We start from the raw sequence: 24214 nt of genomic DNA, 5'->3' as shown, positions 1-24214 counted from the left end.
TATGGAGAGCATATTATGTAATCCCATAAGATTGAGGTGATATCATAAACCTCTAACAGAATCCACTTTTTGCTTTTCATTCCTATGGACCTAAGACATTTAGTGATCAACAGATCTTCTGCAGATTATTTACTTGCTGTTCCTGAAATAGACTTTCGTCACTTATCTTTAAGAATAAATAACAACCATAATGTTTTTCCCCCTCAGGTAATGTCCTATTTGAAGTAAAAGTCTTCTTATGAACTCTGGCAAATAGACACTTTTCTGTGAGATTTAGACATACCATAATATACAGGAAAAATAACTTCAATCTGTATTCTTAGCCTAAGTAAGGAGGACATTGCATCTAGTGAACAGTTGATTTTCAAATAAGAAAATAACAATGAGTTAAGGAATGTGTTCTGAGTTACATAAGTAGTTATAAAATCAGTTAAAAAGGAAACTGTGGAAACTGTAAATATGTAATGAAAAACTGCACAGAATTTGAACACCGTTGAGTTTGAAAAGAACACCGAGAAATACTTTTATTCTAACCATTGGCCAAATTATCCTAAGTACCAGTACTAATTTGATCAAAAATATTAATTCATATCTGTTCCTAGTGTATTTATTGTCTAAAAGGGAGATATATAGGGAGATATAAAGGGAGATATATAGATATATAATGAAAATCAAATTTCAAAATGTCTGCTGTGTACAAAGCAGGGCACAGAAAAAAGTATGTAATGGGATGATTTAGCATATTGATCACTCAAAAGAAATTAGTCCCATAAAAAGGAACATGAAATATTTTCCTGGATATATAAGGAAGAGAACTAATGAGAAGACTGAGAAGAGATGGAAAATATGGTGTCCACAGAAGGACAGTCTTTAGGATTTCAAACAACTGTACTACTGTGGGACTTGAACAAGTGGTAATGGATGAAGTAAGGGGTGGAGATAACTAAAGAGTTAGACATTTGCTTTTTTTTTTTTTAATTTGAGAAGCAAATGTTATGTAAAATAGAAATAGATGAAAGTCACTACAGTGTGGTGGTCTAACAAACTGAGTGGTGAATTTTGAAATCATCAATTTGAAGAAAAAGCAATGTAAAATAGTGACAGCGGGTCAGTGGAGAAAAATCTCTTTGAAAGTCAAAGCTAAAGTTGTCATGGTGGATAAAGAGACCAAGTAGTTTAAAAAGACCACTGAGAATTGGACTGCTTGGCAGAGAAACAAGTCCTGACCACAAGTGGGTCGAGTTTAGTGGTGACGTTTGCAGGTTAGCGTGTTTGTCTAAAGAAGGAAAGAGGAATAAGACAACTGTGAATAAAAAGCAAAATCACATAAAAACAACATTTTGACCATCAGGCGTGTGAAGTATAAGTGAACCAGGAAGGTAAGGGAACCAGGAAGTAGTCACTCCCTGAAAAAAAAAAAAAAAAAAAAAAAAAAAAAACACTGAAAAGGTAATATTGTCCTGCACAACAGGGTCTCCAGGTTTCATTTAAAAAGTGGAAGAATTTGCCTATGGGAGTATGGGCATTGGAAGGATCCTGTGAAGTTGTGGGATGGAGTGGAGTTTGATTCTGGTGGAAAAGTTGAACGGTATTGAAGCCAGAATTAAGGACAGGTAGTTAGTGTAGAAATAGGAAATCTGGTCAATTTGAGGAAATGAAGCCATGAAGCCATCTGCCTTTGGAAGTTGGAGACTGCCCCTGGAAGAATGGAATGTCAAGGATCTCCGGAGCCCAAATTTACCTGCCTTTATCAAGGACTGCAAGCAAGGAGCTGCTAATTAATGCCCCCTGGGCCCTTATCTGCCTGAATCACCTTGGCCCTCCTCCTGCCCATGGCTTCTCACTTAATGCAAAACCAGGCCTAGTCACGTAGGCAGGAAGGAGAGATAAGGGGGGAGAGAACTGGAGAACAAACGAGACTTTAACCTATAAAAGATGGAGGGTGCACTCACTTCTTGGGACTTTAGAACATCAGCCATGGCCCCCTTTTCCCTGCTGGGAGAAGTCTGTATTATTCCCTTTAAATAAACCTGCTTAATATGCTTGCCTTGGCTGCTTCTCTAGTGTTCAATCTTCAACATTAGAAGGAGCAGAACTCGTCACCGGTAAAGGGCGGTATCAGTATGAAGGTGAAAGCAGGTAAGGGAGATCTTGCAATTGACCAGGCGCAGACTTTCAGTCCTGATAGTTTTCTTTAAGGAAGAAGAAAAATGATTCAACTGAAATTTTTAAATGCTTCCACTGGTGTTTTAGTGACTCCGGACACTGTATTAATAACTTAAAGGAAGACCGCTCCATGAAGACTTTGCCTATGAAAAGTCCCAGGATACTATTTTTAGTATTACATAAAACAAAATTAGTCTAGTTGAGAGTTACGGTGATCACTCTTTTTCTCGTCATTTTGCTACCTTTTTTTTTTTTTTTCTTACTGAAATATATTGCTTTTCAAGGTGGTTTTTGCAAAGAAATTTTGTTACAGTGAAAGAATTAATAAAAAACTATCCTGTTCAGTAAAAGCAATGAATGCATATTGTATTTAACATGCTAATATTTATTTTACATTATTTATAGATTTTTGTCTACTGCTTTGAAATTCACAGGAATGCTGCATATGTACAGCGTAATGTAATCATTTGCTAACTATGCTCTGTGGAGTCAACCTAGTTTCAACAAAATTAGCTATAATTTCATGTCTTCTATTTATTTCTACTTCTAGGTTAAACATGACTTGAAAAAAAACTTGTTAGAAAACTTGAGAATTGTGAAAATCATGAGCTTATTGGAAAGGCTGTTGTATTCAAAGACATGTTCTATTCAGATATTTGAGCCTTGTCTGCCCCCCAGCTTACTTTAAATATGTTTGTTTCCAATCTGTCTTCTGGTTTTCCCATATCTAAAATATGTCAACAAGGTTCAATCACCAAAACTGCAAAAATGAATAAACAAACAATTAATTAAGTGTATGTAAAATGTTTTACTTATAGGAATTAAGTTTAAAATTTATTACAAAACTTCATTTTTTTTTGAAAACGATAATACTATAGAAATCACTTTCTTTTTTTTTCTTTTACATTTTATTTTTGTAACTTTTTTTATACCAGGATTGAACCCAGGGGCACTTATCCAATGAGCCAGTTACCCAGTCCTTTTTATTTACTTTTTTTTTTTATTTTGAGAATGAGTCTTGCTACATTGCTGAGGCTGGCTTTGAACTTGCAATCTTCCTGACTCAGTCATTAATTACAGGCATGCACCACTGAGCCAAGCCTATCTGAATCATTTTCTAAAATGGAAAGCAAATTCAAAACAAAACCACATTACCTCTGTCCTCAACTTTTTTTCTATATTAACAGCTTATTGTTGCTTTGATTTCAAATGACTTTTGATCTATTCATTTGAAGTGATCTTCTTTGTGAGTCATGATATATTTATTAAATAATTGAAATGTAAATAATAAATCACAAGTATAAAACCAAGGCCAAGAAACCTCTACCTAGGGATTTTGCCCATAGTTTATGGGTATGTCTTGTTTAAACTTGGCAATATCACATCAAAAGGTATACTTGCCTTGGTTTTCTCTATTCTTAAGTATCTTAGTCCTTAAACAGAGTTCCATTTTTTCTAGAGTCATAGTCACTGGTGATTATTAAGCTGTGAGAGGGTTATTTTTGTGGTGCTTTGGATGATCCATAATTCTACTAAATTCATGGGACTGATATCAAATCATTGAAGCATTTAGAACCACTTTTATATGTTAACAATCAAATAAGTGTACATTTTTCTTCCATATATCTGTGAAGGATTCTTTCAGTATGCATTAGCTGGTTACAAGTCATTGAGAGTGCGTACTCAGGATGATTGGAAGTTGATCTGCCCAGGGAATGAGTGCTCATCCATTCATACCCTGGAAGTGTGTTTCTCACGTTTTCCAAACTAGCAATATCAAATGGTTGTATATCTTTTAGTGTTTTAAAATCATGTGTTTTCTTTGCAAGTTACAATGCCTTCTAAAATTCTCCTTTGGAGTTTTTAATTATTAATTTTCTAAGTCTTCAATACATTAAAATTTCTAGTTGTAGGAAGATATTGAGAACATCCATGTCTGGCTAACTGATTAGCAGGGCCCAGTGCAAAGTGACAATAAAGGTTATGACTTTTTCGGAACATGCTAGAAATTCAAGAGGGCAACAGCAGAGGATTCAACCAGGAATGACGTTGTTTCCATGGGATCTGACGTGACTGCCCAGGACACAGAAGCATGAAGCCAGGCCTGAGACGGTTTCTAAATAGGTGAATCTAAAGATTCTGCAAATCGATTGAAAGAGAAAATTCATTTCTTGCATGAAAAAAAAAAAACAAAACTTGAATTAAATCAGCAATGACATTAGAATGTTTGCTCAGAAATGAATTCTACATGGATAAAGTTTTAAAATAAGAAAATAAGATCTTTTTAAAGAAAATTCTCAAAACATAGTTTATAATTTAATTTGATATTTTAATTCCATATTATTCAAAAATTAAGTTACATTTATTTTTCCATTATTAAATTATGTAGATTCAAAATTAAATACATAATCAAAATGACCTATTTTTAAATTACCTTTATTATGTTTAACAAAAGAAGAAACGGGATCAAATTGAGCATTTTTAAACACAACATATTTTTCTGCTGTTTCTGGAGACTGCATCAGCAGAGGGTCTCTGAACACTGATCAACCTCTGATCAAAAAATTCAATAAGATGTTTTACAAGTAGGCTGTGATTTCACCCAAAGCAATACCGTCAGAAATGGGGTGACTCTCAAAGAGTTCGACTTTCATAAGGATTTGTAAAAGAGAAAAGACGAACTTGATGGTGGATCGTTTTGATGTCACATTCATATCTACATGACCATTCTGTAGGTAAGGCTTTATTCTAAGTCATCTGGTGAAATCATTTTGAAATGTAAATAGTGGGTTCCCTGTTCTGAGAAAATGTGTATATTACAACTGTAAATGCATGCATGTATTTTACAGCTATGTAACTTCTTGAACTGACTTATTTCTATCTGATTTTATTCACTTCTTAAAATTAGGCTACTGATGCATATTAGAATTTAATTACACCAATTAGTACTGCCGCATCAGACATATGATGTGCCTTCAATTAAGAAGTACCTAATGGGTATTAGTACAATTTAGCTTCATAATTAAAGTTCTAAGAACAGCACAAATTAAACATTATGATTACAAAACATTAAAAATCTCCTGGCGAAATTAAAGCTGAGTATTTTAGCTTCTCCTTTTAAGCAGACATTTAAAAAGAAAATCAGAATTACATAAATGATGTTAATATTAATGAAGCATTCTTAGTTAAGAAGAGAAAATGTTGCATATAAGTAATACACATGTGCATATGTAATGATTAGATATGAAAGTCTCAAGCATCACACTTATGTCATCTATACTGGGCATTAAAAGCTATCATTTCAGGGTTTTGTTTTCTTGCTGCTGTTTTTGATAGTGATGGCCATTCAGAACTTCTGCTTCAGAGGAAAGGTGATGGGAGCCCCAGGTATGCCTCTGTATTTGCATGACTACCTTTGCATTAAGGTCATATTTGTTAGGTGCTTTTGGACAAAGACTGAGTAAGGAGCATTTTTACGAAATGTGGGTCTTCCAGCAGGTAAATTTGCATTGAGAACTCCCCCTGTCCTGGTCACATTCAACTAGAATTGTGTTGTAGGCTGTGCGGCTTCTGTTTTCAACTATTCTTCCTTCTCCTTCTCCTCTTTGGACGTCAGTCTTATGTCAAGGAAGGCTTCATGTGCCTCTGCTCGCTTCTCTCCTTAAGTCCTTGTAGGCAATTTCCCCATAATATTTTGCCTGACTTACAACTTTTTAGCATCAGGGTTTTTGTTTTTCCTTTTTATAAAAATTGATAAGCTATTCCATATGAAATATATACAAATATACATGTGATAATTTTTGGCATTACTAGTGTTATAGTTAGTGCATATATGAGGGAAGATACTTATAATGTGTCTTCCTATTTGAAGCACTTTGCATTTTCTTTAACAGAAATAGATTATTTTGGAAAAGATGGCAATGTAGCAACTTGTAGCTCCAGCAAGTTTTATTCACTAGGGTGATCTTCTTTCTATTTCTTCCCTCTAGGTCACCTTATGACAGTGTTTGCTACAAATATTTCCCACGTGGCTCCAACACTTAGCATTCTTTTCCTCTAGTTCACAGATACTAGCTCTGAAATACCTCTGGATAAGACAAACTTGACTCTCTTCACTAAGCTTGTGCTTTTATTGTTCTCATTAGTTTTGATTTGCCATATGTTTAAGTGAAAATGTCAATGAGATATTTTTGTACTAGGCTTCTACTTTCATGTTTGAGGACTTCCATTGTAGATAACTAATTTCCATTATCATTTCCAGTCTTCAAAAAAATATATGTAACTGAATGAAAAGTCAGGCAGAAGAATTTCTCTTTTTCCCTCATTCTAACATGTGCATACACATCCCTTTTTAGAAGAAGAATAATCATTCCTTGGGATTACTATTAGAATTGTTAGAACATCTGCATCTTTCTTTGATGTGCAATAGATATGCAGTGTTGCTCTACACAGTGATATCCCACTTAAGTTGCTTTTCAACAAAAGACCGTATTTGACTGAAAGAAATCATGGGAGGAATTTAGAATTTAGTGCTTACAGTGACACTTCTAGGATATATTTTTTGAGTTAGAATCCCAAGATATTTCAAGCAGCTCATTAACATTCATACATTAATATTATAAAGGAGTTGCAAATGACACTTTTCTAGTTAACAATTCTGGAAGCGATGTACTTATTTGATCTTTTGTGATTTCACATTTTGGCTTCAGCCAGAGAGGGAAACTTTAAAGATCAGCTGCTCTCTTCTGTATCTAAAAGCAGCAGATTTCATCATTTCACTTTTTTCTGCTTTTTCCAAAATATTCAAATTTCAAGAAAGGAATCAGAGCTAAAACTTATGAATAGATTATAACTAGGGGAAACAAGATCCAAACATAGGCTGTCTAGATAAACAGATACACCTTTAGCCACATACTGTCTCTTAGGAAGACAGGGAAATTGAAGCACAAAATCGGGACTAGCTGCCTCTGTGTGGTAAACAATAAATGAAAGAGAGTTGCAAAATTATTGACGCAGTTCTCATTCTTAATTTGGATTTTATGTCCATTGTATTCATTCTATTAATTTTCTCATGGATTAGGTTTTTTAATCAAACATTAAATATTAAAAATATGATACACTGATACTAATTAACTGACATCACATTACAACCAAAAATAAGATGGTATTGAATGTAGGCAGTTTTTATTAGGTCCAGACTTTAACTATGTAAAATAGATATCTTTTATTGCAAGCAACCACAAAATCAATATAGTTTCAAGCACAAAAGGAGGCAGTGGAACAAATGAATGTTGCATATTTTAAGCAATATCTACCAAGCCCAATTCATAATCTCATTAAAAATTGCAATCAAAAGTCCTAAATCTTTAACAAATGAAAAGAGTGAAAAAGCAGAATTTAAGTTCAAAAGCATAATGTTTGTTGGCATATGCAATTCTTGTAAAGTTTATGACAGTCTGTAAAATTCTTATTCTCATTTATTACTAATTACTTTCAAATTTTGCATTAATATAATTTTTAATTTTTTAAATTCCGAATTTGTAGAGTAGGAATTGATGGTGATTGAGCAAGATGCAATATAAAAAATAGACTTTCAGGTAAATAATCAACTATTTTCTGAAATAATTTAATCTGTAAGCTAGACATATGCTGTTTGGGTTAGTTTTGGTCTTGCTATAACCAAAATACTAGATATAAACAATTTAAAGGATGAAAAGTTTTGGGGGGCTCACTGTTTCAGAGGTCAATGTCCTAAGATGGCCAACTCCATTGTTCTGGGCCCAAAGTGAAGCAGCACATCATGGGGAAGAGCCTACAGGAGAAAAGCTTCTCAGCTCATGGTGGGGTCAGGAAGCAGAGAGAAAGGGATGGGGAGGGGCTACAGGAAGCACAACCCTTCCAGGGCCCAACATCTAGTGATCTACTTCCTCCAGTCAGACCTCACCTGCCTGCAGTTACCACCCAGTCCATTTAAACTAGGATGGATCTGTGAGGTTACAGCTCTCGCACTCTAGTCATTTCACCTGAAAACATTCCTGCATTAATAGAGGAGCTTTCAGGGAGCTCCTCATATCTAAACCATAACATATGCCTTCATGCTTTCTTTTTTAATGGCAGTGAGGTCTGCAATGTCATATATATATATATGTCATATATATATATATATAAATTTTGGTGCATTTCCTATTTACCTGAACTTAATATCATCTTTAAGATAACAAAAAAAGATTTTTTTAATATAAATAAAAATATTACTCCATATGGTTACTCACTAGATATTTCATCTGCTTAATATTGATCTTTGTTGTCACAAGTGACTTTCATGAGCTCCTAAGTTAATCTCATATCCTTAGATATCACATAATCTTTGGCTTGTACTAATCATAACACTTCAGACACTACATGTAGACACTATAATATTAAATCAGATAAGAACTACTTATTTCCTGTTTATTTCATTTATTTTGCTGCTTCCATAGCTATACTAAATAATATAATAAATCTATATACAACTATAGCCCATATTTAACAATTAACATGATTTTCTTTGCTCTCATGTGCTGCTTTTTTTCCCAAATAGTTTTAAAATTATATCACAGTCATTTTATATCAATGTATTTAGGATACATCTCTAGAAAATACATATTTAGTAGTACAACTTTAAAAGGAAAATTGAATATTTTATTCATTACTTAGTTAAAATACTGTTTTTATTGATTATCCATATTTAGCATTATTTTTATTATGTTTTGGAGAACATTACTTGAAAAATAATGTCTGATACTTAGGCCATACTTAAAGAATAACTTTACCTATTCAACTGATGCACTAAAAGGAAAAATTAAGCCAATACATTTTCTCTTTTTCTAAGTTAAGATATTTTAAGATTTAAAAATTTTCAAGGTATGCTCATATTGTATCCTAACTTGTTTCAAAATCTGTAAAACCAGTGCACTTAATATGATAAAGTTGACCTTATGATTTCTTGTGGAAAAAAAAGGAGAAAAAATTAAAATACATGTTATACATAAAGGGAAACACTAACATTTTGAAGTGATAGAGACCATAAAAACTAAAATAAAAATTATTTCCTTAAGTTATTTTTAAATATTCTTCTAGCCCTGTTTTATTGATATAACAGATAACAGCAAAGGGCATGTTTTCAAAAACCAGAGTATGAAGTGAATATAAATGAAAGCTAACATAAACATGAAAACTGTGGAAATCACTATTAAGCAAAAATTCACTTTGAGAAAAAAGCAAAAACACATTTCATCAGGTGAGATACACTGAGACAGTAAATTCGCACTGTAGGAGGCATGAATTTTTAACAGGAATAAATAAGATGAGAGATTAGGACAAGGAGTAAGTCAAGGACCAGTTTTATAAAACTTTATAGTTAAAGGAATTTGAACTTTTCTCTGGAGCAAGAAAAGCTAAGTTTTAATCATGGAGATGATATGATGAGATTGGTTGCTTTCAAGACATAATTTAGCTGAAGTTTGAAGAAGTGGGTCAGAGAAGTTGAGCCTGATAGTAAGGAGGTAAAGCAGAAAGCTTTAGCAATATCCAATTATTAGATGGAAGTCAGGAGCATACCTATCGTGTTCACCTCTCTCTATTCATTTTCTAATGCTGGTTCAGGTAGCAGTTTGAAATGTTGATACAGAAACATGAGTGAGCATTTTTGAAAAGGTAGCATTAAACAAAAATTTAAAAGGGGTGAGTAATTAAGCATGGAGATGACTGAGAAAACAGCCGAGACGGGAGGGAGAAGACAGTGCAAAGATCTCAGATGGACACGTGCCTATCTTGTTTGAAGAAGTTCTAGGAAACTGGTGTGGCTGGAGCTAATGAGGAAGGGGAACAGGGTGGAGTCCAGAGAAATAGCAGGGATCATGGGAGCCTAAGTCTCACGCTGTCTTCCAATTTTACTATGAAATAGTTGAAGAGTCCTAAACAGAGAGGTGACATACTCAGAATTTCTTATTAAAAAAAGCTATGGATTTGAAGTAAAAACTGTTTGCAAAGGGGACAATTTGTAGAGAGATTGCAATTCAGTTTTTAAAATTTTTTTTTAGTTGTACATGGACACAATACCTTTATTTTATTTATTTATTTTTATGTGGTGCCAAGGATTGAACCCAGTGCCTCACACATGCCAGGCAAGCACTCTGCCACTGAGGCACAACCCCAGCTCCGCAATTCAATTTTTAATTTGTTCCAGAGGTAAATTGTAAATCCCAGTGGAGATATTGAGGTGTATGTAAATTCTAGATATTGCCAAGATTTGGGGTTTAAACAACCATAAGCAGGGAATGTCCATGAAATGATGTGAATAAACATAAACAGATTTGAGAAGGATTGGGAGATAGAAATTAACCATTTCTTTTAAGACTTGATTGATATGTCTATTTGCTTGGGAAAAATCAGAGTCCAATCAGGAGAACAGAAATCAATGAGAATGTAAAAGGAACAATGAGACTTACTACAGGTAATTATAGTGGAAATAGAAAAGACTAAGAGAAAAAGGAGAAGGAGGAGGAGGAGAGAAGGAGAAAAAGAAGAAGGAGGAGGGGGAGGAGGAAGAAGAGGAGGAGGAGAAAGAGAAGACATGAATCAGAGGACAGTGAATCCTTTCAGAATTTTTCGAATGTAGGTAGCTGCCATGACCTTCAGTGGAGGAGCAAAAGGACAAGGGTGTGTTCTTCGAGGGTGGAAATTGGAAACATGGCGGGTCTGTGTAAAAGGAGCTGGAGTCACGTGGAAAAGGCAGCTCTCATCAAGCATGAGAAAAGGAATTGAAATAAACCTAGAGCCCCCTTACTCCTGCCTTCCCTCCTTCCTACGTGCACTTCCTGTTGTCTGATCCCATCTAGACATCAGCTTTCAGAAAATCCAGAGGATACACACTATGGTGTTCACATCCTCCAACTTACAAGGCTGAGCAGTGCAGAGGAAGGAATGGATTTGAGGAAAACATACCATACACCTGTTATCTTCAAACATTTCAAATGGAAGTGTCAAAAGTACAATTCATGAGCATTGAATCCAGGATACAGACATGGCACAGAAATATAAATTTGGGAGTCATTAGCATTTAGATTGCATGTAAAGCGGTAAGATTGGATGAGATCACCAAGGAAGAAAGTGCAAAGAAAATGAGGGAGGAGATCAAGTACTGAGACTTAGGGCACTTCAACATACAATTTTTAGGAATAGGAGAAACTGGTGAAAGACCCTGAAAGAGAAAAAGAAAAAAGAAAGGTTAGGGGAATAAAAGGAGAACCAGAAAGTGAAGTCGAGATAGTATACTAAGGAAAAGTTAGTAATGAGGTGTTTCAAATATTGGTGATAGATACAGCAAGATGAGAGAGAGAGAGAGAGAGAGAGAGAGAGAGAGAGAGAGAGAGAGAGAGAACCATTGCAATAGACAGTGGGGGTAGCTTAGAGTACTGAGGCTAAAAATAAAGGTGTATGCAAGAGATAGAGAATTAAATGAGAAAATGGACACAGTAAGTATAAATGACACCTTTGAGACCTTCCGGTGAAAAAAAGGGTCAAATCCACTGGTGATACTTGACAAGGGTAATGTGAAAAGCCAGAGTATTTAAGTGTTCATTTACTAAGTTTCTGTGGTGTGAGAACCGATAGCATATCCACTGGCCATGAGGTAACCCAGCACCAAGGAAGAACTGACTACATGGGAGGAGACCAGCATCTGAGCCTAGCCAGAGAGTTGAAGGACCAGTGAAGGGGATGCTCCTGAGGAAGGAGCTCAACACCTCCTTTCAGGCAGAGGTTTTCAGCAAGGGGAGATTTTGCACTGAGTGGGACATCTGGCAATGTGTGAAGATTATTTTGACTGCCAAATTGCTAAACAGAGGCTCTGCTAGCATCAGTAGGAGATGGCAAAGATGTTACTAAACATTCCACAACATGAAGGGTGACTTTTCAATCCCCCCAGTCCAACAGAGCATTATCTTCATTTGACTCCATATGTCAAAAGAACTAGAGGATTCTCGCTGAGTAGCACACAGGATGGGTGCTCCCTAGGTTTGGACACTGGCATTAGTATCTGCGGAAGCCTGTGTGCATCTCCTGATTAATGACATGAGAAACAGGGTTATCAACTGGCAGTGAGATTGGAGAGAAGGCTGGGAGAGGTTTGGAATGAAAAAAAGAATCTAACGTGAAGGTTTATGAAAGAATAATGGGCTTGCTGGATGCAGAACAAGGTCATGATTTTAAAAAGAGGTAACAATTGGCCTGATTTAGGTGTGTGTTTCTCTCCAACTGCATTCAGGTGCATGGAAGCAGTTCCAGAACTATTAGAGATATGGGAATCCTACACCATAGGTTGGCAATTCAGTCATAGGGTGCAGGTAGGAATTTATTTCAGGATAAATGAAGATAAACCCTTTGCTTAAAGGGTTGAACGTGTGAGATAATAAACCATATTTATGAAGCAGAAAATAAGATTTTGTAGACATGTTGGTTAACGTATCTTGAAAACTAAATAACAACTTTGAATCCAATGTTTATTCATGAAATGGGAAGACAGTAAATGATATTGAATCATTTCAATGACAAAATTGTCATGTTTAAATAATCAGAATTGCATTACAGTGAAGAAAGATTGAGAAAGTTAAGCCTAAAATGAAAAGAAGGAAGATGTTTTAAATTAATTCATGTGTCTAGGTGTGAATTCACGAAGCCTTTAATGGTAGCAGTGACAATAAGAAGTGTCTAGGGGGCTGGGGAAATAGCTTAGCTGGTAGAGTGCTTGCCTCGCAAGCACAAGGCCCTGAGTTCGATTCCCAGTACCGCAAAAGAAAAAAAAAAAAAAAAAAAGAAAAAGAAGTGTCTAGCTGTGAATTCACAAAGCCTTTAATGATAGCAGTGACAATAAGAATACAGATGAGGACAGAAATTTAATGGAGATTTGTTGGGTGAAATCAATGGGTTTTAAGCTTTATTACATTTCCTGTCCAAGAGGGAATATATGATCTCTAGTCATTATACCATCATACACATTTGATGTATAGGAAATATGACTATTGATGGAAATGCTATTCTCAACCTCAGGCACCTAACTAGGCAGTGTCAGAGTGAAGCAGAGCAAGGAAAGGGATGGTACCTCTTTATCAATTATTTCCTTTGCTCTAGGCAGGTATGGAGAAAATCTGGGAAACAAAGAACACAGGTGCTCTGGTCTAATATTTCTGTAAGAACTATAAACACAAGGTTTTGGAAAAAGATAGTAAACAGTTTTTGATAGCAAAAGAGTCATTTATAAAATCCTTTTTTTTTAAGCAGACATACAAACAGAGTGTACTATAATTGCTTATGAAAAGCAGACCAGGAATGAATAAATTTAAAACCATAATTCCCAGCGAAACACCATATTAGCCAAGTCGCTAAGACAAAAGGAGATGTTTAAGACCAATAATACTCCTGTGTCATTAAAGCAACTTTTATGTAGAAATCAAGACTGGAAGCTCAGGTCAGAGCAAATTCAGGAAAGAGGAGAAGGCCTAGAGCTCTCTACTTCCCTCATGCTTCATTACTGTAGCTTTGAAAAATCCTCAGTTGAGCCCCATACCTAGCAAGAGTTCTGCTTTATGAATCTACTTTGAGAATTCAGTACTGCTGTGAGTTCAGACTGACACTCCAGGCACTATTGTCTTTAGACCTCAAATTAAAATGGCTAGTAAGTTTTTCTTTCCTAATAAAGAAGAAAAAATGGAATGATTATGATGAGAATTGGATTCAAAACCATTAACCAACCCCTCTTGTTATAAAGTTGTGGAACTTTGAGGTGGATAAAGGCCATGAGTCTCACCACTGACATCTGGAGGTCAAGCATCAGGTCTGGAGCACAGACACATGGAGGACAAGGACAGGGAGGTGGATGAAAGCGTCATCACCTGGCAGCTGGGCACAGTAGTGCAAGCCCGTCATCCCAGGGACTCGGGAGGTTGAAGCAGGACGATGGCAAGTTTGAGGCCAGCCTCAGAAACTTAGCAAGACTCTGTCTCAAAATAAAAATAAATAAATAAATAAAAAGGGCCAGGGATGTTGCTCAGTTGTGGTGCATCCCGGGGTTCAATCACCAGCACCTCAAAACAATTTATTATCTGAATTTTGCTAATATATCTTTGAATCTTCAATAGTGAAGGAGATGATGGTAGAAAAAAAAACTGCAAGGCTGGATTTTTCTTCACTAGGCCTTCTTATCCCTCTCCTCCTTCTTGAAGAAATGTCATGCTCCCTTGGAAGTGGTACAAGTTAATAGTTGAGACGCTATTCCTGTGACTGGGAGCCAAGGTCAGGTAACGACTGAGTAATGTGGACATTTCGGTAATAGAACAGGATATTCACCAGCAAACCTGGCGGATCACTTAGCCATGGGGGCATGTCTCAGTTCCCGTGGTCTCATGCGCAGGGCCAATTGAACCGCTAGGCACACACGGAGGAGCTGCACAGTTTTGAGAAGACCCTTCCAGATCTTATGACAGAATATCCACTTCACCTGTCAAGGCAAGATGTGGCAGACCTTCTCTGAGGGAAGTACTGCTATAACCCACTCTTCCATCACCTGCAGGACGCGAGCCCAGGTGACCTAACAAAGGCCATATGCTGCCCCCAGAGCACCTTGGCCAGTGCTCTGGTTGTGGATGGTAATAGATGCAACGAACAGAGTCCAGGTGAAGCTCCTCCAGCTTAGGAGCCTTGCATGTGCTCGGAAGCCCCAGAACAGAGGAATAAATAAAACAACACAATTAGTTTAGAGGTCAGTGATAGGTTAATAGGCTTAGTTAATACATGTAGGACTATATGGAGAAAAAAAGGTTTCATGTCCTGAGCACAAGAGGCAGAAATTAAAATTCAGAGACGTAGAGTCTGCTCACCGCCATGAATTTACATTAACAGAGAGGGATGGAATACACCTTTATAAAAATTTTAAAAAGGGAGAAACTTGGTCAGATTATTAAGGAAGTAAAGGTACTTCATCAGCTTTTGAATAGGAGGACAGAAATATGCAGCACACACCCATCTCTTAAAGTATCATGGGAAGGTCACTTTATCTGTCTGTGATAGAAGGAGTTCAAATTCATTATGAGTACAGAGATGTAGAATGGGCTGAATTTACCTCTTTAGTTAAAACCACAGAACCCAAAAAGGGGGATAAGGCAGTAAAATCCGTTCACTCAGTCCCCATCAGAGATTTTGGGCCATGTGCCTGGAGTGGATACAAAATATCTTAGCTTTGCTGGAATGTAGGACCACATGTCCACTAACCTTCATGGAAGGCAGGGAGGGGCCCACCCATGCTCTCATGAAACCTGGGGTGGATTGAGAGAATGAGGAAAGAAGTCAAGGTAAAGATGAAGCACGTGATCAGAATGTGAGGTCGTGGAGAACAGGATGTGGCTGTAACACCTTTACGTGAATGTATAATTACGGCAGGTAGATAGAACACACGAACAGGACATTGTTATCTTTGCCTTTTCCACACAGGACAGTGATGAGGCTCACTCTTCATCAAGTTTAACTAACCATGCCAAATGAGATCCTTTGGGATTTCTCAAGCTCTTGTCATTAACAGACATTAAGCCATGCAGAATTCTAAGGGGCCATAGGAGATTACCTATCTAATCAAGGAAATGGTTCAGAAGTCTTTCTTCCATGAAGTGCTCCCTTTGAATTGTTCTGACTGGTCAATAACCAAGGTGGACAGTGGTGCATTTGAAGGCATTAGCTGGAGCTCACATGAGGAAGCATACACAGCAATAAAGTAGGAAAAAATGGAAAAGATGACTAACTGAAACTGGATACATAATTCACTGGCTGTGCATAAAATAAAGATGCACAAACCCTTTTTCAAGAATGATTGAGAATTTTAAGGTAGCTACAACATGGCATTAAACTAGTTAGTTGCAGGAACCCCAGCATAGGGCTCTATGTGGCTTCACTGGTTGCAAACACATGGAATTTGCCTTGTAAACTGTTATAGCTTTAGCTAGTATCTTCTTACCTATTCCAAATTTCAATTTTAGCCAGAAACAATTTGAACCTAGTGAAATGGACACAAATATATGTATGCTATTTTATCAAGGATCTGTTTCCTTAATCTACTGCTATATCACTATAATCCAGTGAAGTCAAATAAGTACCAAACAAGAAAAATATTATATACTTCTTTAATGTTATTATGAAAATTTTGTTTTCAGAGGAAAGATCAGGAGAAGAGGTGAAAGATCATAGTTGCCCATATTGCAAAGAGAAGCAAGCTGATAAACCAGGTATAATTCAAAACAGTCCAATATATAAAATTCCTGGCAATTATTATGAAGCAATTAGGAAGATTTCTTAAACCGTTAGAGGTAATTAATTTCTCATAAAACTTGCCAATAAACAATGAAATTGCCAAGATTATTCCTCATCAAGAATCTGTTTACCCCTATTTACAAAGTCCCTGGGAAGTATTTGGAATGTGAACATAGCACTGAATTAGCATCCTATGGCTCCTGTAACAAAGCACTCCAAACTGGTAGCTTAAAACAATGGAAATCTATTACTTCACAGTTCTGGATGCTGGGAGACTGAAATGAAGTTATTGACAGGGCTGTGTTCTTGTCTGAAACTTCCAGGAGGAGAGCCATTCTTGCCCCTTCCTACCTGCTATGGTATCCCTAGACTCTATGGTGCTTCTGGGTTTACAGAAATGCTGCTCTAACCTCCGCTTTAACTTTCACATTACTCTCTTCTCTGTGTGTCCTCTCTTCTTATTTGGGAATTACCAGTTATTGGATTTAGGACCCTCTCTAATCTTGCATGAGCTCCATTTTAAATAATTATACCTGGAAATGTCTAATTAAGATTGCTCTCTGAGATTCCAAGCAAGATATAAATTTAGGAAGACACTGTTTAATTCTCTGCAGGCAATAAAGCAGAAAGTGGCATTAAAGGTGTTATGGTAGTTGGTAATACAGGCCATAACCTCAGGCCTTTAGGATCTGATCCAATGGATCAGATGATATTAGAACACACCCAAAATGAGGCCAATTAGGAAAAATTAAATAGGATTTACCAGTTCAGATTCCTCAGAATTTTGACTCAAAATCTGACTGTAGCATCTGCTTATTTATAATTCATTTGAAAAGACACATGTCATTGCCTTAGCTGAAGCAACTGAGGTAAATAGGAGCTCCGGCAACATAATTGCATGTGACTCACTGATAAATGGAAAAGCAAGACCCTTATTCAAAAATTATGAAAGATGGGCTAGTTAAATCATGGAGTCCTCACGTTAATGAGAGAACCGAGTTACAAAATCTACTGTGAAGATTTCTAAGATAGGAGATAGTAATGGTGTGGAGTGTGGAAGGGACAATGCAATGATATAACCTCATGTCTTTCCCATCTTTCAAACCTTTATTCTGCCTCCCTTGAGAGTCCCAAACCCAATGCATGTTACATTTACATGCTATGAGGGGAGATTATATCAGTTCCCAAGTCATGATCCCTAGCACTTTAAATCTTCTGTGCCTGTTCTGGTGGGTCACAGCTTCCAACACAGTAAACTAAATTAAGACTAATGGTGATTCAACTCTGTTAACTTTTGTATGGGCTTTTGAAAGGCTCTTGCTATTATCTGTGAGGATAAACATGTGTGATGAGGTCTACAATCTGAAAGCAAGTATTTTGGAAATAGGATGAAATCACAGCAGATGGGAAAGGTGTTCATAAGATTATGTTACCATGAAGGGAAGCCATTACAATATTTTCATCCAAACGGCTCAAAGGATAGATATAATACTAAACTATCTTCTGCCATTGTTGTTGAAACAAATGACCTTTGTTGGTAGGAATCTCTGGGCCTATTTTCTGAAGAAGAGGGAAATTGGACTCCTACTGACTTGGATGTTCTACCTGTATAATTTGGATAAAAGCAATGACAAAGTACCCCCTGATGGCTCCATTTATGAGTAGCTGTCTACCATTATTAGTTAGCTCCTAGGCTTTGTTTACCATTCTGGTGCTTTCTCCCCCCTCAGGGGAACTACCTATGAATTGTAGAGAGTAGAGGATGCTGTAGAGCAGACTTTCTGCACTTCACATGGGCATAAATCAAGATGATACATTGCTAAGACAGCTCCCTGTTATAATGGGAGCAGATAGTAGCTGTCTGCTTAGCAAGTCACAGTTTGATCTGATCTGTTCCTTTGAACATACCAATTGGAATGTGAATGGAATTTATGAATTTATATAAAGAATATAGAAATAGAACCTGGAAAGTCTCAGGGATATAAATTTGGGTTTGATCTGTTGATCTACAATTAAACAAGTCCTCTCCAGAAGTACATGGAGGGCATTCCCAGGAAGCATTATGGCACAACCAAATGAAACCATGTTTACAGGTATAATGTGTCTAATTGAGAGTCACATAGAGCACACTATTTGGGGGTGCAAACAAGTTTTTCAAACTCCATTAATTAACATGTAATGCCAACAACTTACATGGCAGATGAATCAGCACCAGCCCCCTGTACCAAGCATTCTTACAGATTTATAGGAGTTGGTCATGGGTAATTGAATCTAGTTGAATTAGCATTCTAGGAGACTCATCAGAATGAAAATAGCTTCGTACTTCAAACAGGGCCCCAGGTTTTTAGAGGACTTAGCGTAAGTTCTAAGTCCTAAAAGCCATGTGTGGAAGACATGGCTCAAAATGAAATACCAAATGGATATCAACTTTTCATCTCAGCAACAGCACAAGGGTTAAGTTTGTAGCTTCATCTAAGAAGAATTACTAGATATGCTAATCACTATATCTGTAGTTCAGTGAGTTCACAGATAGACAAAGCAAAGAAGTAAAATTACCTGAAAGCCACATTTGCCTAAGATATAGCAGAGTTTCACTGAATGATGTGAACTTTGATCTCTAACAGCCCAGGTAGTATGGATATAAACAGAGTTTGTTTTCGATGTTGTGGAATTGGTTGGAATTGAATGCGTAAAGAACAATTCTCTGACATCTATGGGGTATTAGGGAGAACATGGGATTTTATTGAAAAATGACCCATTAAAACCAGAGTTTGCAGAAACCAGGAATATCCAAAATAAAATTTATAGAGACTAACTTCATAAAATGTGAACCAAGAAAAATTATGTATTCAATTAAATGTTCCCACGTACATGTAGAAAATGTTGCAAATAATTGAGAATGACTGAGAGGAAAGTAATTGAGTTGTTAAGTGAACATCAATAGACCTGTAAGATAATAAGCTTTGCAGAGGAAATACCTACTCTCTGTTGCATGGTTCCAATCAAAGTTAGAGTATTAGCTTAAGTTAAATAGTGCAAAAAAATGTTATAAAACCAGTAATGAAAATATGCCATAATACCTGGCACTGAAGTGTTTACCAGAGTAAGAGGATGGATTGGAAAGGAAAGGGTCTGTTACTCCTTGAAAAAAGCTACATTTGCTGCAAATGTAATTCTTCTGGTGAAAGAGTGAATGCGCTTGATAGCGTAGACTGTCCCCATGGAAGTGTGATGTTACCTACATCTCCCTAGAAATCACATCTCTTCTACCTGGCTAGAGGAGGGTCTGACAAGGGAATCTGTTTGAACTATTCCCTGCTGTGCTTGTACCTGATCCTGACCCATGTTCTTAACAATTACCAGTAAAGCTTGATATTCTGTATGTTCTAGTTTCACAATGATTTTTAAAAATTATTATTTCAAGAAAGCTTGCTTATGTAAAAGAATGAATCCAGAAATTTCAAAAGGTTCCTTTATTTTGAGATCAGGGTAGATGAGAATGAGCTTCCGTATGGCTTATAAATTGGATATGGAAGAGTGGGAAATAAAAGTATTGTGGAATTAAAGGAGGGAGAGAACTTTGTGAAGTAAGCTATTAGTAGGTCAAAATTAGAAAAACAACAAAAACAACAGCAACAACAAAAACTAGTGTCTCTCAGTAGTAAAGATTGAGTGCAGGAGCCAGAGGGTAGAAGCCGAGTAGCTAAAGGAGGGATACTAGGAATACTGCTGTATAAAATTGAAAGGGATGACAAAGATTAAAGCCAGAGAGAATTCCATGCCACAAGCCAGAGTGAATCTGTATTTTGTCAGATCTATAGCGTATCATTTTTGGAGAGTAGGGAGTGGGGGGTTAAGAAAGAAAACAAAATTGCAAACTCAAAACAGTTGTTCTGAAACTTCAACAACGGTTTCAGGGTCAGTAAACACTTTGTGCACAGGGCAAGATAGTAGATGTTTTAGGTTGGTGGGCCGTACTGCCTGTGTTGGAAACACCCAACTCTAACTGCAGCACTTAAACAGTACAGGGCAATGCGTGAAGGATGAGAGTCTCATTGCGCCCTATGAAGTTTTATTTACAAAAGCCAGAGCCACCAGGATTGGGCTCATTGGCTATAGCTTGCCTATCCCTGGCTTAATAAATCTACCTCTGGTCAGAGAAAGGTTTTGATTTCTTTTCAAATTTCCCCCTGGGTTCAAGGAAGAGAAGTAAATGAAAAGATACAGGTGAGGAAAATGTAAGTAATGGTAGTAGAAATCTATTTATCTTCTTATGAGATGGAAGGGCAAATGCTAAGAAGAGAGGGAAGCTAAGCAAGAAAATGGAAAATGAGAAGATTAAATCTGGGCTGGAGCATTTGAAAACTTTGTGAATGTTTGGAATATCCATTATGCAAAAACAAGAGTGAACGAGAGAGAGAGAGCAAGAGAGAGAGAGAGAGAGAGAGAGAGAGAGAGAGAGAGAGAGAGAGCGAGCAAGCACATAAAAATATTTAAAGAGAAGAAAATGATTTGGAGTGATAACATGAAAGAGATGCAGACACATAGATTGTGGTCATTCACTAAAGTGTCTAACGAGTGGATAAAATTCTACTGGAGAAAGTTACTATTTAGATTTCATTGCCCAGACTCAGTGCTAATTTCTAATTCATACAAAAGTGGAATTATGCCTTCCATAATGCTATACATTTTATTATTCAGAATGTTAAGTCTTCTGTGCATGAGATTTTTGTTATTTGGCATTAGAATTTGCTAATTTTAATATGTTAACCTAGATTAGATAGAAATTAACTCATTTGAGGTTTTTCTCTGTTTCGCATGAGAATTTAAATAACAAGAAGTTTAGGAGTATAAACAAATGCAACAAGAAAAAAGCAGCTGACAAAATAGACTGTGTTTTCAGAGACTTGTGTTTTTAATTTTATAACAAATGCTTATCAAAATGTAAATTATTTAAAATTATTTTTTAAATGTCAATGTTATTTTTAACCTAAGATTAAAGACATAATCATGTTGAAAAGTAAATATTTCTTTAAGTTTTTTTTTTTTTAAAGACTAAGCAGATGTAGAATATTTAGATCCAAATTAATTGGGAGAACTTCATAGTGTCTTATAATTAAGTTGCTTTTAAATATGCTTGGACCTTCAGGCAAACATCTGTGGGTATTTGTCTCCACATGTTCTAGCACGATGAGGTGATTTGAATTCAGCAAAAATTTTAATAGCTGAAGTTGAAACAGGAATTATCCTAAGGGAATCTTGAGGAAATGCATTCAAGAATAGATGCACTCTATCTCTTTCTTTTATGCTTTGGTGTAGTAAGTAATCGCTCATAACCAAACTCTTTATGAAGATAAATGATTGATATAATGAATAACCTAAAGATGCCCAAGAGCACATGGAAACAGAAATGCCTTTGTCCTGAAGAAGAATGTCTTCTTCCAGCTATAATTTGAATGTAAAATGTGAATGCAAAAACAGTCGCTGAAAATAGTCTAAAAATCACAAGAAGTTGCATTGAAACTACGGCTATGGCATCCTTTCAAACATCTGAAGCCATTTGTCTTCCTGAATTGCACCCAACGTGAAGCTTTTTCACACAGAACTAAGCAGAAGTGAGCATCAGTCACACTTCCAACATGCATACATTTTGTTCTAAAGGAACAGCTGTTCCTTGATGAGAAGTCCATGAAAGATGCCCAGCATTTGTTTTTAAAAAAGTTATCACCCAAACAAGGATTGTTTGGAACCAGATGCTATAATTGAGAGTGGTCTGTTTATTTCGGTTGAGAGTGTTATAAAAATGTTAATAAGGTGTTTTTATGTCTATTGCACGGTGCTGTGTGATTCTTCAGTGTGTTTTGTGTTATAATTGACTGTTGTTTCTATAGGCTGGTGTTATTTGTGTTAGATCACTGAAGAGTAAATAAAGTGAGCAACAATGCATTCTAGTAACCAGGCTGCTAAGCTGGAATGGAAATAGGTGGCATGGCCTGCAGAAAATTTAAAACAAAATCCCAAAAGCAACAAGAGAGCCCCCTGTGTTGAAAAAATAATGTCTTGATCATTAACTTAATAATTCTTTCTTAACAAAAGGAATCACACACCACTTTACCATCTAAAAGACGACTAGGCCGAGACATTTGAGAAGTCCACGATTTCTCATTACCTGAATTCATTAGGACCGGAATGTTGTCTGTCCCTATCTACTTTACTGGGTTCAATAGGTCACTCAGTACTTGGTATACAAATTATCTTAATTGCATCAGAAGTACCTCCTTCTTATAAAAAATTAAAACTTCTCAGAAACAAAGCCTTATTTGAATATTGCTCAAACACAGTTGCTTCTTCAAAGACATCGATGTTTCCAGTTTGGTGTTTCTTTTCTCCAAACATATTAAATGCATTGATAAATGCATGCACATTTATGCACTGAAAATATGAATACTGCCTTGGGAGTCTGCACTCATTGTCAAGTACTACCATATGGGTCAGTTTGAAACATCATTTTTTTTTTTTTTTTTACTGAACAATATACCTTACAAGTCTTACCATGAGAATAATATAAAGATAAATAATAAATATAGCAATATCCAAATTTGATGTGGTGCTTACTGTGTAGTGGGTATGAGACATGATATAAACTATCTCATTTAATCATCCTGACAAACTAGTGAAGGTGGTGCTGCTGTTTTTTCCATTTTACTGATGAGATTAAAGAAAACGATGGGAAGTATATTTTTCAAGGTCAACACAAAATGACTGAGATTTGGATAACTCTGCTTTCAGAGATTGTGCTTTTAACTACTATGTTATCACAGCCTTGCAGTTTGCATGGTGGATAAACCTTTTATTTAGCATTTGTACATTGATAAGTATTAGGGTTTTCTCAACTGCAGCACAAAACTGTGGTCGGCATTTTTGTGCAATTAGTTACAATATATTTCCAAGGGCAGGAAGTCAGAGATTTATCGTCTACAGAATATGGAATATAAAAGGCTTGCACTCAGGAGAAAAAGCTCTAGGTTTTACACTTGGGCCACCATGCCTAGGAACTGCCACTTCCCTCTTCTCTCAAAACCTTATTAATGTTTTTTGTTCTGCCTTTCTGTTGGGGAAAAATGGTAGCTAATTAGTTTACTTCCTTACCTGGTTGATACTTATGTTAAGTATATTTCATGTATTTAACCTTTAATATATCTTCTAATGTGATGTGACTGTTCATATCTTTTGTCTGTTTTTCTAATAAACTGAGTCTCTCCAAGAAGTAACTTAAATGTCAGTTCTTCCCACTAATCTTCCTTGATGCCCCACAAAGGAACCATCTTTTTTGGTACCAGGAATTGAACTCAGAGGTACTTAACCAGTGACTCACATCCACCATCCTTCCTCATTTTTTATTTTGAGATAGGGTCTTGCTGAGTTGTTTAAGACTTGCTAAGTTACTGAGTCTCACTTTGAATCTTTGAACCTCCTGCCTCAGCCTCCCAAGACCTTTTTTCTATTTTACTTTCATACAGAGTTTGACCTACACTTTTTATGACATATTTTCTATTTTCAATAATTATTATTTTCTTGTCATTTTATTGCCACTCTAATATCCTTTGAGGAATAGCTCATGTCAATTCATTTATAAACCCATGTTATTCACTTTCTTTTAGAGAAAATTCCTTCAATAAACATTGAAAATTAAAATTAACAAAAATTAATGTAA

The sequence above is a fragment of the Sciurus carolinensis genome, chromosome 10 (genome assembly GCF_902686445.1).
Source record: "Sciurus carolinensis chromosome 10, mSciCar1.2, whole genome shotgun sequence".
NCBI lineage: Eukaryota > Metazoa > Chordata > Mammalia > Rodentia > Sciuridae > Sciurus > Sciurus carolinensis.
The sequence above is the reverse complement of the archived record's forward strand: the minus strand, read 5'-3'. Positions refer to the sequence as shown.